Source organism: Ovis aries, chromosome 5 (genome assembly GCF_016772045.2).
Source record: "Ovis aries strain OAR_USU_Benz2616 breed Rambouillet chromosome 5, ARS-UI_Ramb_v3.0, whole genome shotgun sequence".
Lineage (NCBI taxonomy): Eukaryota > Metazoa > Chordata > Mammalia > Artiodactyla > Bovidae > Ovis > Ovis aries.
This window is the reverse complement of record NC_056058.1, coordinates 22,126,421-22,141,095: the sequence shown is the minus strand read 5'-3', so window position 1 is coordinate 22,141,095 and position 14,675 is coordinate 22,126,421. Positions and strand designations below refer to the sequence as shown.

Below are 14,675 nucleotides of genomic sequence, written 5' to 3'. Positions count from 1 at the left end.
AATAAGCACATGTTTGCAGACTACGAACACATTCAAAGTCCAGAGTTGACCAATTGCATCTGCAGTCAGTCCCCTACAACTTGAAAAGGATGACATGATATAATTCATATAAAAGTGCTTTGAAAAGTTAAATGTACCATATAAGTAGACCTTGGTGTATAACAGTTTAATGTCCACCAATTTTCTTAGTTAAATCTTTGTAATCAATTTACTAGATTCATTGCCAGCAGAGAGCACAAAGTAAATATTAATCTTCCATTCTCCTTCTTAATGAACTCCAGAGACTAGACCCAGCACCATCCAACCTCTCACTGCCTCCACCATGCCTTGATACTTTAGGTAATAGCATCAGTGCCTCCCAAACATCTGCTTTGAAGGCTTCATGACTTACTAAGAGAGAGCTTGGGTTTTGGAGCTGAACACACGAGAATTAAATCCATGCTTGACTCATTGCTTTTGTAGCCTTGGACATATTGCTTAGTGTCTTTGAGCTGAAATTGTTTCTTCTTTTAAAATGTTAATAATTTCTTAAAATTACCCAATAGAGAGGTTGTGAAGATTAGTGTTAACAAATGTACCAAGTATAGTGAGCTTGGCACATTTCTATCCTTGGTGCTTGGTCAGCAAAACCTTGTTGCTGGGGCTTCCACTGACTATATACACAATTTGATTTAAACAGTTATTACATAATTTATTGACATTGATAGACATCTATGTATATATGTCTATTGTCCAATCAGTGTACATGAAGATTCTTCATGGTGCCCAAAGACCAGATCTTCCTGTTCGGGACTAAGCACCACTTCTTGTCATCTTTATAGGTACATGAAGCATCCTGTCTGATTTCATTCTCTCGCTGAGAGAAAAGAGGTAGCAACATTGATAAGAAACTAGGAATCTGAAAAGTTCTAGCTTTCACATTAGCTCTCTGAAATCATCTTTTCATCAATTGTTACTGAGTGCTTTTAAATAATCTTAATACACTATTTCTTCTCTCTCTCTTTTTTGCTTATTATGTATTGGCAGACCTTGTTGGTTTTTCAAAACAATTGTCTAAGCATTTCCAAAATATGTAGTGTCTAAAAGGGTGTTTTTTTAAAAAACACAGTGTTCCCTGATGAAAATGTTTGAAATAATTTAACATTGAGCTCTGTGATCCTTCAGTGTGGTTTCAGAAATATCTTAAGAGGTCAGTCTCCTGAAATGGAAAATTAACACTGTTGATTATAAACCATTGACCATTTTTATTCCCAGCCTCCAGAGTCAGTCATCTACTAGGATAAAGATAAGAATATGAGGAAAATCTGCTAGGAATAGAAAAAAGAAACTTCTTTATAAGATTAAATTGACTAAATTAAAATATAGAATCTATTTTGGAATGCTGTATATTCTTCATACACACTCAGGTGTTTGAAACAGAATTAATATATCAGTTTACCTGGTTGAAATTTCTATCATCAATACCCTGTTAACAGTAAGAAAGCCCATGTTAAGGAAAAAAAGAAACATATTAAGCATTTTATCTTCAGTCTTTGGCATGGACTTACTGCCTGGCTGACACCATCTCTGCTTTTGGCAGAATAGGAAATTACCTTCCAGTAACTGCCTGTCCTCATGTTACCATTGAAAAGCCATGCACAGTGGCAAGTCTCTCACTGCTTGCAACTTTAGCACTGAATATAATTGGCCCAGAATTTACCTTATATGGAATTTGATAGAGGGTTTTACTTTCTTAATTAAAGAATACAGGATGATCATGACAGGGTGGATAACTAAAAGATTTTTTTTTTTTTAAGTGGATAATTTTTTTTCATTAGGCTCAAGTCTGCCTGGAACTTTTCTTGGTGCTCAGGCGAGCCCAGAATAGAATACTAACCTCTGTTCTTTTAGAATTTATAGCTTACAGTAAAAAATGTGAGTAAAACACACACACACACACACAATAACAATTCATGACTCCTGCATTGTGCTAAGTTATGATGGGAGTTCAGAGAGATGATGGGAAGACAGAACTAGCTCACTTTATATTCAGAAAAAGACAACAGCAAAAGAAGGCTAATGAGTTTTCTTTTTCATTTTTTAGAGTATTAGCTCAAGAGTAAACATGCTGCTTTTTCCGTCACTTCAGTAAATTTCATGCAGTTTCCCACTCTTTTCTGAAAAATGAAGATTCACAGAATATCCAGAAATCTGCACTCTCAGTAAGTTTAATAAATTAAATATTCTGATGAGGATAGAATATAAAACAGTGAAATATATGTTCCATTAATCTTCTTTTGTCATTGATAAGTAAAACTTGAATTATTGAGATAAATACTCCTTTTAGGCAGAAACACATTCATTTCTAATGTGTTCCTTTTTATTAGTTAATATAATGTCCAGCTACTTTGTAATATAAATATTTAATGAACCAAATAAAGCTTTATTAGCACAGTACACAAGACTGTAATAAAGAAAACATTCTGCTCTAATTGTCTTTATCAACTCTGCCAGGAGGACAGTATTTTTGAGCTCTTCATATTGCTAAATTTTCTTTTTAATGTGATATTATTGGTACTTAGAAAAAGATAGAACTTAAAGAGAAACAAATCCCACATAGGTGACAGAAATTAATGAGTTAGAGAATAGAAATGTCAGAATGCCTAATTAATAAATCAAAAGATTTTGTTTATGAAAATATTAACAAAATAGACAATCAAAATAACAAACAAACTATATCATTTGATCAAGGAGAAGCATAAATACACAAAAGAAAAAGTGACAGAGGAAATAACCTTTGAAATAGTATTTTTTTAAAGTCTTAAGATGCTGTTTTGCACATTTAGGCAAATATATACGAAAATTTAGACCAAATGGATAATTTCCCAAAGACATACAGATTGTAAAAGTTAATCTTATTAGAGTTAGAAAAGCTTATTTAGACCATTTTCCATAGAAGAATTAGAGAAAGTTATTAAGAAACTACCCATATAAAGCCCTAGGCCCAGATGGTTTCACAGGTGAATTCTGCCAAATCTTCACCATCACATATAGGAAGGCTAAGGTCCCTTCTGTGCAGGTCCCTTCTGTCCTTTATTAATGCTATTTATGTAAATTGGCATGTGTTTGGGACATGTATGTCTTAGAGGAACTCAGGAAATATCACACATTCCATTTGTTACAACATGGGAAAAGAATTTTTCTGAAATGCTACATTTTACTTTTTAAAAATTACTACTTGCTAATGTTCTTCTTTCTTTTTCCTAAGAGAAAGACATAAAAATGATCAGTTTTATAAGTGTGAAGTGATTTGGGGTCTATATAGGAGAATTTCACCCTCAGAAATAACACCAAAATATTCAGGGCATGATGTTATCAATGTGTAAGCTTCACACTATGAAGGACTGTGATATACTGTCCTGATGAATTTCAGTCCAAACTAGATTGCAGTATCTGTCAGAAGAGGAAATGAATCAGTGTCTAGATGGTGAGGGTATACTGCAATACTGTCGGTTAAAGCAAAATACTTGTGCTATTCATAAGTATTAAATAAATATTCATTTGGCATTCAGTTCAGTTCAGTCGCTCAGCTGTGTCCGACTCTCTGCAACCCCATGAACTGCAGCACGCCAGGCCTCCCTGTCCATTACCAACTCCCAGAGTTTACCCAAACCCATGTCCATTGAGTTGGTGATGATATCCAACCATCTCATCCTCTGTTATCCCCTTCTCCTCCTGCCCTCAATCTTTCCCAGCATCAGGGTCTTTTCCAGTGAGTCAGCTCTTCACATCAAGTGGCCAAAGTATTAGAGTTTCAGCTTCAACATCAGTCCTTCCAATAAACACGCAGGACCGATCTCCTTTAGGATGGACTGGTTGGATGTCCTTGCAGTCCAAGGGACTCCCAAGAGTCTTCTCCAGCACCACAGTTCAAAAGCTTCAATTCTTCGGCACTCAGCTTCCCTTATAGTTCAACTCTCATAGCCATACATGACTACTGGAAAGACCATAGCCTTGACTAGACGAACCTTTGTTGGCAAAGTAATGTCTCTGCTTTTTAATGTGCTCTCTAGGTTGGTCATAACTTTCCTTCCAAGGAGTAAGCATCTTTTAATTTCATGGCTACAATCACTATCTGCAGTGATTTTGGAGCCCAAAAAATAAAGTCAGCCACTGTTTCCCCATCTTTTTGCCATGAAGTGATGGGACCGGATGCCATGATCTTAGTTTTCTGAATGTTGCACTTTAAGCCAACTTTTTCACTCTCCTCTTTCACTTTTATCAAGAGGCTCTTTAGTTCTTTTTCACCTTCTGCCATAAGGGTGGTGTCATCTGCATATCTGAGGTTATTGATATTTTTCCCTTCCTTACCATTTAGTTGGAGTTGCATTAATCTGCCTCAGAAGAAAACCATATCTGGAACATAAACATCAAGTCATCACCTGATTTGGTTTAGAACTGTGGTGTTGGAGAAGACTCTTGAGAGTCCCTTGGACTGCAGGGGGATCCAACCAGTCCATTCTAAAGGAGCTCAGTCCTGGGATTTCTTTGGAGGGAATGATGCTGAAGCTAAAACTCCAGTACTTTGGCCACCTCATGCAAAGAGTTGACTCATTGGAAAAGACTCTGATGCTGGGAGGGATTGGGGGCAGGAGGAGAAGGGAACGACAGACGATGAGATGGCTGGATGGCATCACTGACTCGAAGGACGTGAGTCTGAGTGAACTCCGGGAGTTGGTGATGGACAGGGAGGCCTGGCATGCTGCGATTCATGGGGTCGCAAAGAGTCAGACACGACTGAGCGAATGAACTGAACCCTTTGTCATTTTCCAAGATTTTTCAGTGCTTTTCACTCCCCAAATGTGGAATTTAATGAGACTGTGATCATAATGTAGATACGAGTCTTGCAGTTCCTACAGTGAAATGATTTTACTTTGAATTGGCTAGTTTGGAAGGAAAGAAGAGACTGCAGGACTTATTTCCTGGGTAAGGGATCCTTTGAAGATCACTTTGAGTCACCAGGAAGCAAACCCAGCACTGACGTACTTTTACACCAGTTGGTGCCCACTATGGGCTTCCCTTGTGGCTCAGCTGGTAGAGAATCTGCCTGCAATGTGGGAGACTTAGGTTCGATCCCTGGGTTGGAAAGATACCCTGGAGAAGGGAAAAGCTACCTCTCCAGTATTTTGGCCCAGAGAATTCCATGGACTGTATAGTCCATGGGGTCACACAGAGTCGGACATGACTGAGTGACTTTGACTTTCACTTTCAGTGCCCATTATAATTATTGGGCTGAACTAGAATCCTGGACCTCCAGAAATTAATGTCAGTTCTCAGCCAATATCTTATAGCCCTTCCTTACTCAAGGGTTCCTTTAGGAAAAAGTTAAATGAAGGTAGACATATGTGTATCGTCACAATGACTCTCTGTCAAGAGTTCAGCTGACACTCCATGGTATTGCTGTCTCAGGGTCCATTTTGCTTAGCCAAGTGGCCTGCAGTGACCTTACGCTTGTACTAGTTCCTTCAAGCCAGCACAAGCCCTAGATAGCAGCCCACAGAGTCATAAACCAGTGTAAGTTCTTGGTATGATTTATTCAACAGCCCTCCTGATCAATAGTCTCCCTTGCTTCCCAGTGCCTTCCTCTTGAGTGCCCCTTAGATAAGACCCCACAGTGGAGCTTACCAAAAGCCTCCTCTCACAGGTTAAGTTGACTGAACCAGAGAAACCAGAGCCAAACCACTTCACACAGAGACCCTAGTAAAGCGTGTGTCCCAGGTCCCACCCCTCTCTCTCTCTCTCTCTGTACTCTGCCTTGACCTCCGCATTTGGCCCCTCTGGTCCTTCAAGACCTGGATTATAAACTTCTCTACTTCAGTGTCTCCTGTGGTCCATTGTTGAAGAGCAGCAGGTCACCATTTGTCACTCTGTGCTCCACTTAAGAAGTATAAATCCAACAAATTCATTACGCTCTCCCTAATGGCACCTGACCTCTTCTTTATCCAAAGTGCTCTGAGTCTTGATAGGACTCAGGCATGAGTTGGGACTTTCTACTGTTGTGTCAGTCCTCTGTTGATCAGATTTGAAATTTAAAGTTTTTACAATTTCAGTAAGACCTAGTTGACTTTCTAATTATTTGATTTTGGTAGACCTCTGTAATTAACCATCCTAGAGAATTCTGAGTGAACAGTCACTCCCTGAGATGTTAACTCGTCTACATTTCTGTTCCTCTTGCCACTATGTAGGCTGTGCCCATGGGGGTCCTCCCATTTTTACTAAAGTTGTAGAATCCAGTTTTATCCCATTCAATTGCCATTTCAACTAGAATTCCTCGCCTAGAATGAACAGCCAATAAAGTTATTTTTTAAAGATTCTAATGCTCTCCCTTCAATCTATTCTTTATCACAAGTACGAAGGAAAAGTTTGGGAACCCTAGAAGGAGGCAGGGGTTTTTGAAAGCATAGGATATATAATCTAGCATTTTTGTGTCCCAAACTCTTTCAAGTCTATCTTCAAATTATGCCAGGATTTTTCTGGTCTTTTTATGCCATTCAAGCTCTCTGTGCAGTCTAAGTTGTACTAAAGAACATAGAAAATTTTTAGATCTAAGTATTTCAATCGCTAAGTCGTGTCTGACTTTGTGACCCCATGGACTGCAGCACACTAGGCTCCCCTGGCCACCAGTGTCTCCTAGAGTTTGCTCAAATTCATGTGCATTGTGTCAGTGATGCTATCTAACCTTCTCATCCGCTTTAGATCCTCCTACATCTAAATAGCTACCATATTAAGTACAGAAACTCTCGTAAGTTCATCCATGAAAAAATTTAGTCCAATCTAAAGTTGTGTCTAACCATGCATGGATAAACACTCAAAATATCCATTTCCCCAGACACTTTAAATTCATTAATTCCTGCAATCATTTTTGCTCTGATTTTTTTCATTGCATCACCTAACCAATGTTGATATTTTTAAACTCCTACTTACTTAGAGGCAGTAAGGCACTAGTGGATGTTTCAACTTTCTTTTACAAAAGAGGCCTATACTCAGCCAAGAAAGGAACAGTGAAAATTACTTCAGATGGATTCATTAGTTCAGAGTTCTCAAACCTTTCAAAATCCTCTCGGATTTTATTGTTTCAGTTATAAAAATCTCACTCTTAATTGATCAACGCTCTAACTTTCACTTAAAAGACTTGGCAAGGTTATTAATCCAAAGGCTGCTATAACTCAGCAACTCAAAAAAAAAAAAAAATCAATCTCCCAGTTTGATTTTCAGTGATCTCCGAGCAACTGCTACAATCAATAAGGTATTTTTTTTTAGCACTATCACAGGAAGGCTAATAGTTTCATTTTATATCTTGAGAGAGCATTTCACAACATGAGCTTGTTTTTCTAGCTTTAACTTAGCCAATACCGTCAGGATCAAATATTCCACCCCACTGTCTGGCATCCCTTATCTCCTTTAAATTAGCCTTTTGGACTCACTTCCAGTGCCAGAGAGTTTCATCCTCAGTGGATGTATGACTCCTGGTGAGTAGACTTGATTAGTACTCTTGCTGTGATAGAACATGAGCAGTTATATTCTTATGCAGGAATCTTACTATATTACTCCATCTCAAAAAATCAAATCAAGGTAAGTCACATTTCCTTGAGGTGTATTGCCTAGAATCCAAGTTTTGTATCTAATTTTGTCATATTTCTTTGGTTGCAATCAACAGAAACCAATTATGCTTAAGGAGGGGGAGAATAAGTGTTTTAAAAGTATGTAGTTCACAAAATCAAAAACTAAAAACTAAATCTTAGACCAGATCAAAATCAGAATAGTTTCAAATATTTTAATGGCACTATTTTCAAATTTATTATAGAGCATTATAATCAGAAAACCCTCTTCCAATTTCTTTCCACATCTGAGTGTTTCTATGTAGTAAGTGATTTCCAAGAGTCTGGTAGCTAGCATGGAATGGACCTACCTCTGTGTTGGTGGGGAATGGAGTGGGTCCCATAATTTCTTCAAAATTAAACAGATGAGGAAAAGAATGATCTCCAGTCCACTTTCCAAAAAAGGGTTGGACTATAAACAAATACATATATAAAGACATAAAAGACTGTACTACACATGAAAAAGATCAAGAATTCTTACTGATTTCCATGAGAATCCTGGGAAAGAAATTAGAATACTCAAATGATAGTAAACAGTCCTTGTTCAACATCTTACCTTAGCTGCTACAGCCACAGCTTTGTTTAAATGCGTACATGGTACACACACTCTTCTTTCTGAAACTGGGCCTCATTTGTCCTAACTGAGCTCAGGGGATTTGCAAATAGAGACATTAGGCACATGGTGGAGGAGAGTGGTCATCAAGATTTCCTAAATGTCATACCACTTAACACGTCACTTTAGAATCCACCCAAGTTTCCAGTCCGGCTGAATTTCTAATTAGATGATCTCTTAAATTTGTGTATCAGATGTAAATGACAGATTATGAGACAACAGTTATAGATTCTGGCTAATGCTTTGTTTCTACCACTAACTCCTCATGCTTGTTTTTTAACACAAGAATTATATTTTTCTGCCATGGTAACTTTGGGGGCTTTTTTCCTGCAGGTAAAAATGCAGATGGCATTGGCTACTGGAACTCCATTGTGGTGCTCCATTTTACAAACATTACTCTTCTGCAGGAACACATAGCTGTCCATGTGATGGATTGTTGCAAATTAGACAAACGCCCCCCTTTTGGGATGGAATTGGAAAAGCCACTCTCTGAGCAAAAGCAAGCAGTCAGGAATACAAGTTGGCAAGCAAAGCAAGAGCAGACCTTTAGTTGCTCCTCCCTCATGGCCTGGATCTTTGTATAGTGCATAATTCGACTTGCCATTTGTGATGGCTCTGCTCTCAAGGTAATTTAGACAAACTGGAACAAATGGAAACCTTTCTGTTGGAGTCATCTGTTTGAAAGCTTTGGGAAAAATGACTACAGAAAATCCTGAATTGGAGTTATTGAGTATTTCCACATTCATGAGATGACTGAAGAAAACTGTACCATCTTACTGGTTGAAAGATTTTGCCATTGTGTACCCAACTTTGAAGATGCTTCTCTTTCCTTAGTATTTAATGTGATACATCATATTTAAGATGCTGAGTCCTTGTTGAATGCAGTCAAAATTGAGTATTGGAATGCTTATCCCTTTTTCAGAAAGGCGGCTTCCTGGACTGTCTCCACCTTCCTGCACTTTCCCTCATTCTTTGCTCTTGACTCCTTCCTACTGTCCACAGTGTGTTTTGACCTCTTACCTCAAATTAGTGCAGGCTCTTATGTCTTGATAGCTATCCTGGCTGTGGCATTGGTCCTCTGTCTCAGCAATGCCTTCTCGGACATTGTAGTGATCCTTCTATCTCAGCTTGGTCATCAAGGCCCCCTCATATGAACACATTACCCCCAGTCTGACTTGGCCAAACTGACAGTTTTCCCTTCTTACCCAATTTGGGTCCATGCTCACTCATTTCAACCACACTTTTATCAGTGATGGGTATTCATTTTGACCCTCTGTCACAGCTACCTAACTGAAATCCTTAACATGGGTCAACCCAGCCATTTAGATCTTTTTACCAGTGGTTCTGAAATGTGATCTGAAGAACATTGGAGGTCTCCCTGAAACCATTTCAGCAGTTCAACAGGGTAAAAGACAAATTTATAGTAACATTACAGTTTATTTGCCTTTTTAATTCTCATTTATTCTTAGTAGTACAAAGCAGTTTGCAGGTCAAATACAGAAGCAGATGTGAAAATCCATATGTTTATGGATTGGTCGTACATTAAAGAGAGTTGCGAAAACTCGGAAACAATTCTACTCTTCTAAGTTTTTTTCTTTCCAGATATGGCTATTTTTCATAAAAATCTTATATAGATTAATGGTTAATGAGTTTATTAAGTGTTGATAAGTGAATAATTTTTAAAGTTCTCAAAGGCTGTGTGACAAAAATTTATAGCGATAAGGCACAATAATAAAATCTCTGTGGGGGCTTAATAGTTGTTAATGTTGAGACCAAAAAAGTTTGGAAATCACTGTTCTAAAACATGAGATCACTTATAAATGATGCAGGAAGTTGATGTGGCAGGGTGTTTATAAGTCCAAGTATCATGCTTCACAGAAGGTGGATACTGAGTATGGTGCCCAGGACATGGGTATGAAGTTATATTGGAACTTTGAGGAAAAAACGGCATTCCAACTCAGCTATTTAAAATACTAAAACATGATGCTGTTAAAATGCTGCACTCAATATGCCAGCAAATTTAGAAAACTCAGCAGTAGTCACAGGACTGGAAAAGGTCAGTTTTCATTCCAATCTCAAAGAAGGGAACTGCCAAGGAATGTTCAAACTACTGTACAATCGTGTTCATTTCACATGTTAGTAAAGTTCATGTTAAAAAAAAAAATCTCTGGTGTATAAGTGATCATTTAATCAGTAGGTTTAGTTGAAATGTCCCAGGGAATATACAGAGTGAGAGGAGAATGAGGATAAGCTCCCAAGAAATGGCCACCTGGAAAGACAGACATAATGAGTTTCAAGGAGGATGAAATGAAATGTCTAAAGACAGAGAAAGGAAGTGAGGAGAGTGAAGTGTCACAGAAATCAAGCAGTCAGCCTTTCAGTAAGAACAAGGTGGTCAGTGGTGTTAAATTCTGCTCAGGGATCGAGTAAGAGAGGGCTCTGGTGACCCTGCTGAGAGATGGTTCAGTGACCTTGAGGGTAAGAGGTGGACAGAATTCACATGTAAACAGTTTTGGATAAAGTAGAAGGTGAAAAATTAGAGACAGCAGATCTCAGAGAATTCCATTAAAAGGGAAAAAGGTGATGTAACTGGAGTTGGGCAGGGAGGGACAAAGGATGGTTGAGGATTTTGTAACAGGGAATATTAATAACTAGCTCACAAAGTGACTTTGTAACCAGGGCGGGGCAGGTACACTGTTAACACAAGATCCTTAACACAGTGGTTGGAGGTACCACTTTGCCAACAGTCAGCAAGGCATGGTCCTTGTGGTGGAGAGTGTAGTGAGAGGCAGATAGAGCCTTCTCCCAGAGACTCTCCTATCTCGGCCGGTGGGTGAACTAGGGGGCTGAGGGCAAACTGATGGCTATGTCCTGCAGGGCTCCAAAACCCTCACCACAACGGCCCATTGGCCAGGCTTAGGTCTTGTAGGGTCAACAAACATCTCCGCCATCCCCCCCTCCACCATCTAATGGTGCAGTCTCCATGGGTTGCAGCCCTTGGGACCCAACAACGGTCTCCATGAGGAGCCTGAGGGCCAGCTGGGTCCTGGTCACCTGGCTGGCTCAGTGATGTGGGCTGGGCAGATCTCTGGGAACTTGGCCCCAAGAGTGCCCCAGGCCCGGGCACTGGCAGGAGGAACCAGGCTGGAACTGGACGAAAGCTCCCAGGCAGGGCAAGTGGATGCACAGGGACCCACTTCTCCTAGCCAGGACCTGACCTCTGAGGGGGAAAGTTGAGCCTTGGAATCTCACCCTTTCTTGTCAGAACAGGAAATAACATTTGTTCAGTGGAGGTTTACAGGAAGATCATTACCTGTAGACCCCAAGAACAAACAGTGTGACACCAAGAAGTTTGCAACAACTAACCACACCCTGCCTCACCTTTCCTAGAAAAGGGCTTCTCTGAAAGCTTTGGGGGATCTCAGGTTTTTAAGGCAAGAGCCACCTTACATGGTCCCTGTAATAAACCTTTGTCAACACGGCCTTGTCAGAAACCTTTCTCTACTCCAGACTCTGCAATTTTGGTATTGTTTGGCCTCGCTGCCTCAGGCACACAGAGTTACTGTAGGTAGCAGCTTCATAGTCTATTCACTAATTATCTTCATGTGTATGTCTTTGTCTAATTAAAAGTATCTCCAGTTAACACCCCTCTCTGTTATGCTCAGCATCCACTAATTACCTGACAAAGATCTTCACAGGAAGATCTGTATGTATTTGTTTAAACTACCTATTATTCTTTCTTAACATAAAGCAGGCTTTCCTGATAAACAATAGAAATAAAGGACTAATGGTCATCCCATTTGAAGGAAGTCTTAAAATGCTTACCGTGCAGCTAATTGATATCATCTAGGCAAGAGAATAACATAAGAAAATTCTAAAAAGGACAAATCATTTTAAACCTCATTCCTTGTTCCTCAGTGAAGAGAGGATGTGTATTAACGGTATCTATTTCAAGGCAGTGGCATCAGGGAAAGCAGAGGAGAGTCACCACTTGTGGAAGAGCTGAGAAAGGAATTAAGGTTTGATTGATGGAAAGAGAAACTCAATTCATCCATGTACATCAAGTAAGTGGAACTTTGAAATCCTAAATATACACTGAGGTCATTAACAACGATCTTTTAAAGGTCTATGAAGTACTAGGGAAGTGAAATCATTACAGAAAATCGCATGTTCAGAAGAAAAAATGAGCCTAATTAAAAGGGATGGTGATTAAAATTATGGTCCGATTCATAATTCTTCAATTATTTTTGTGAGATTAACATCTGTGTATTAAAAATTCTGTTACAAACACAAAACATACGAGCACCTCTAAGCTCAAAACTAAAAATTATGCACAGCGGAGAAATCAACAGCATGCTAATGACCATTTGTTTTGCTCATTAGTGAGATGAATAACTGGTGAAGTGAATATTCCCTACCATAATTTTTCATTAAAGAAACATTTTTCTTCTGAACTAGCAGCTTGTTTTAAACAGAGCAGAGCCAATAATAGGCTCTCAAAATGTGTTAGGAGATGATTGTTGTTCAGTCGCTCAGTCATGTCCAACTCTGCGACCCCGTGGACTGCAGCATGCCAGGCTTCCCTGTGCTTCACCATCTCCCAGAGTTTGCTCAAATTCATGTCCACTGAGTCAGTAATGCCATGAAACCATCTCATCCTCGGCTGTCCCCTTCTCCTCCTGCCTTCTATTTTCCCCAGCATCAGGGTCTTTCCAGTGAACCAGTTCTTTGCATCAGGTGGCCAAAGTATTGGAGCTTCAGCTTCAGCATCAGTCCTTCCAATGAATATTCAGGACTGATTTCCTTCAGTACTGACTAATTATGCACAACACTCAGGACTAGTAAATCCTTGCCTCTTTCAAGGTGTTGGTAGAAAAGAGAGCAGGGGCTAAAGGTCAACCCTCTTTGTAATGGACATCTACTACATCCCAAAGTATGCCCTTTGCATGCCCTTCCTTCTGAGGGGAAATGTTCACAGTATGATTATCACCTCTCTGGTGTGGAAATCAGAAGTAAATTCTCAGCCCACATTGCACATAGGACGAAGGCACGTGACCGGAGCGCGGCAGGCAGACACACCTGCTGGGCCTTGCATTCAGACGGGAGGGCCAGGAGCAGCTAAATGCAGGAGGTGGGAGCAGGGACAGCATCAAGTTCCCAGTCATTGCAAGGCTGGTTTCCTGGCACAGAAGTGCAGTCAGCACCAGGCACAGTGCCCTTCACCTTGAACTTCCGGTGCTTGGCATCCAACAGAGGCAGTGAGTACAGTTTCCTCCATAGTCTGGTTCTGTTTCATGATTTGGAGAATTATTGCTAGAAGCTTAATTTTGAGTCCATTCTTTTTTTCTCTCCCAAAGTATCCCAATGAATCTGTTAACCACCTGGTATCTTTAAATATATCACTTTTCTGATTAAACTAATCAGAACGGATTCTATTGTATACAGCTAAGTATCCTAACTGATACAGCATTGTAGCTCACACATCAGAGAGGTGGGAGCAAATCAAGCTCTACGTGTTTCTTTGAGCTCTTTGAATCTTTACTGGGAAGAATTTATGTGCAGTCAGTGTATCAGATGTTTCTACTAAAAGATAATGAAGCTGAACAACCAAGTACAAGGAGGAGCACACAGCTGTCAGCGCTTTGGGGTCTCATCTTGGTGCCACCATTACCAGTTTAAGCTTAAGCTAATCACATTGATTCTCAGTTGAATCACTTATGATAAATGGCAGCCATACCTAACGATTGTTAGGATTAAATGGGATAATATTTACAAAGTCTTAGGCCAGTGCTTCATACTGACTGACAAAGAGCTTTTATTTAGCTCTTGCTAATGCCTTACAATTGGTGAAGTTTCAGTTACAGGGAATCGAATCCACTCCAGCTTCTTTAAGCAGAAAGGGATTTATTTTAGAGGGTTAAATCACTTCCAGAATGTTTGGTAGGGCTGAAGAAATGGAGACTAGGGTAAGCTTCTAGAAAGCCCCCCAAAACTGCCTGCAGAATAGGCTAACAAGGAAGCTGCTGTCCTTGTCCTGAGCTGTCAAGTGTCGGAGCAGGAAGCCTTGGAATCACTAGGAAGCTTTTACTAACTCTGCTGGCTTTACTACCCGAGTTCTGCCTGAGACTCTACCTGGTGATCACACCAGGAAATCACTGTTCAATTCCCATCAAACTAAAAATAGGATTAGTTGGGTCTATTATTACCAACCTGATATAAACAAAACCAGAAAATATATACTCTGATGTCTGCTCTTCACCATCAGTATGTGAGACCCTGGAACGCTGTTCTGTCAAGCAGTGGTGCAGACTTCCATGGCTGAGTAGCAGGACAAGGTGGGCAGAATAATGGCCCCCAAAACTGTTAACATCCTAACACCTAGAACCTATGAAGGCCACACTGCTTGGCAAAGGAGAATTGATTAG

The 14,675-nt window shown here is 39.8% G+C and overlaps 1 protein-coding gene across 10 annotated transcripts in view; it reads left to right on the top strand.

The window, feature by feature from the left end:
* Positions 1–10,414, top strand: part of MINAR2 (membrane integral NOTCH2 associated receptor 2) — a 47,519-nt gene extending 37,105 nt beyond the window's left edge. For 7 of the 10 annotated variants that reach the window (XM_060415641.1, XM_060415636.1, XM_060415639.1 and 4 more), the window contains 2 exons: positions 2,084–2,201; positions 8,584–10,414. The gene's annotated coding sequence lies outside the window, so the exon portion shown is untranslated. The remainder of the gene's footprint in view (positions 1–2,083; positions 2,202–8,583) is intronic. The other 3 variants (XM_060415637.1, XM_060415640.1, XM_060415635.1) reach the window with 1 other exon arrangement.
* The last annotated feature ends 4,261 nt before the right edge of the window (positions 10,415–14,675 follow it).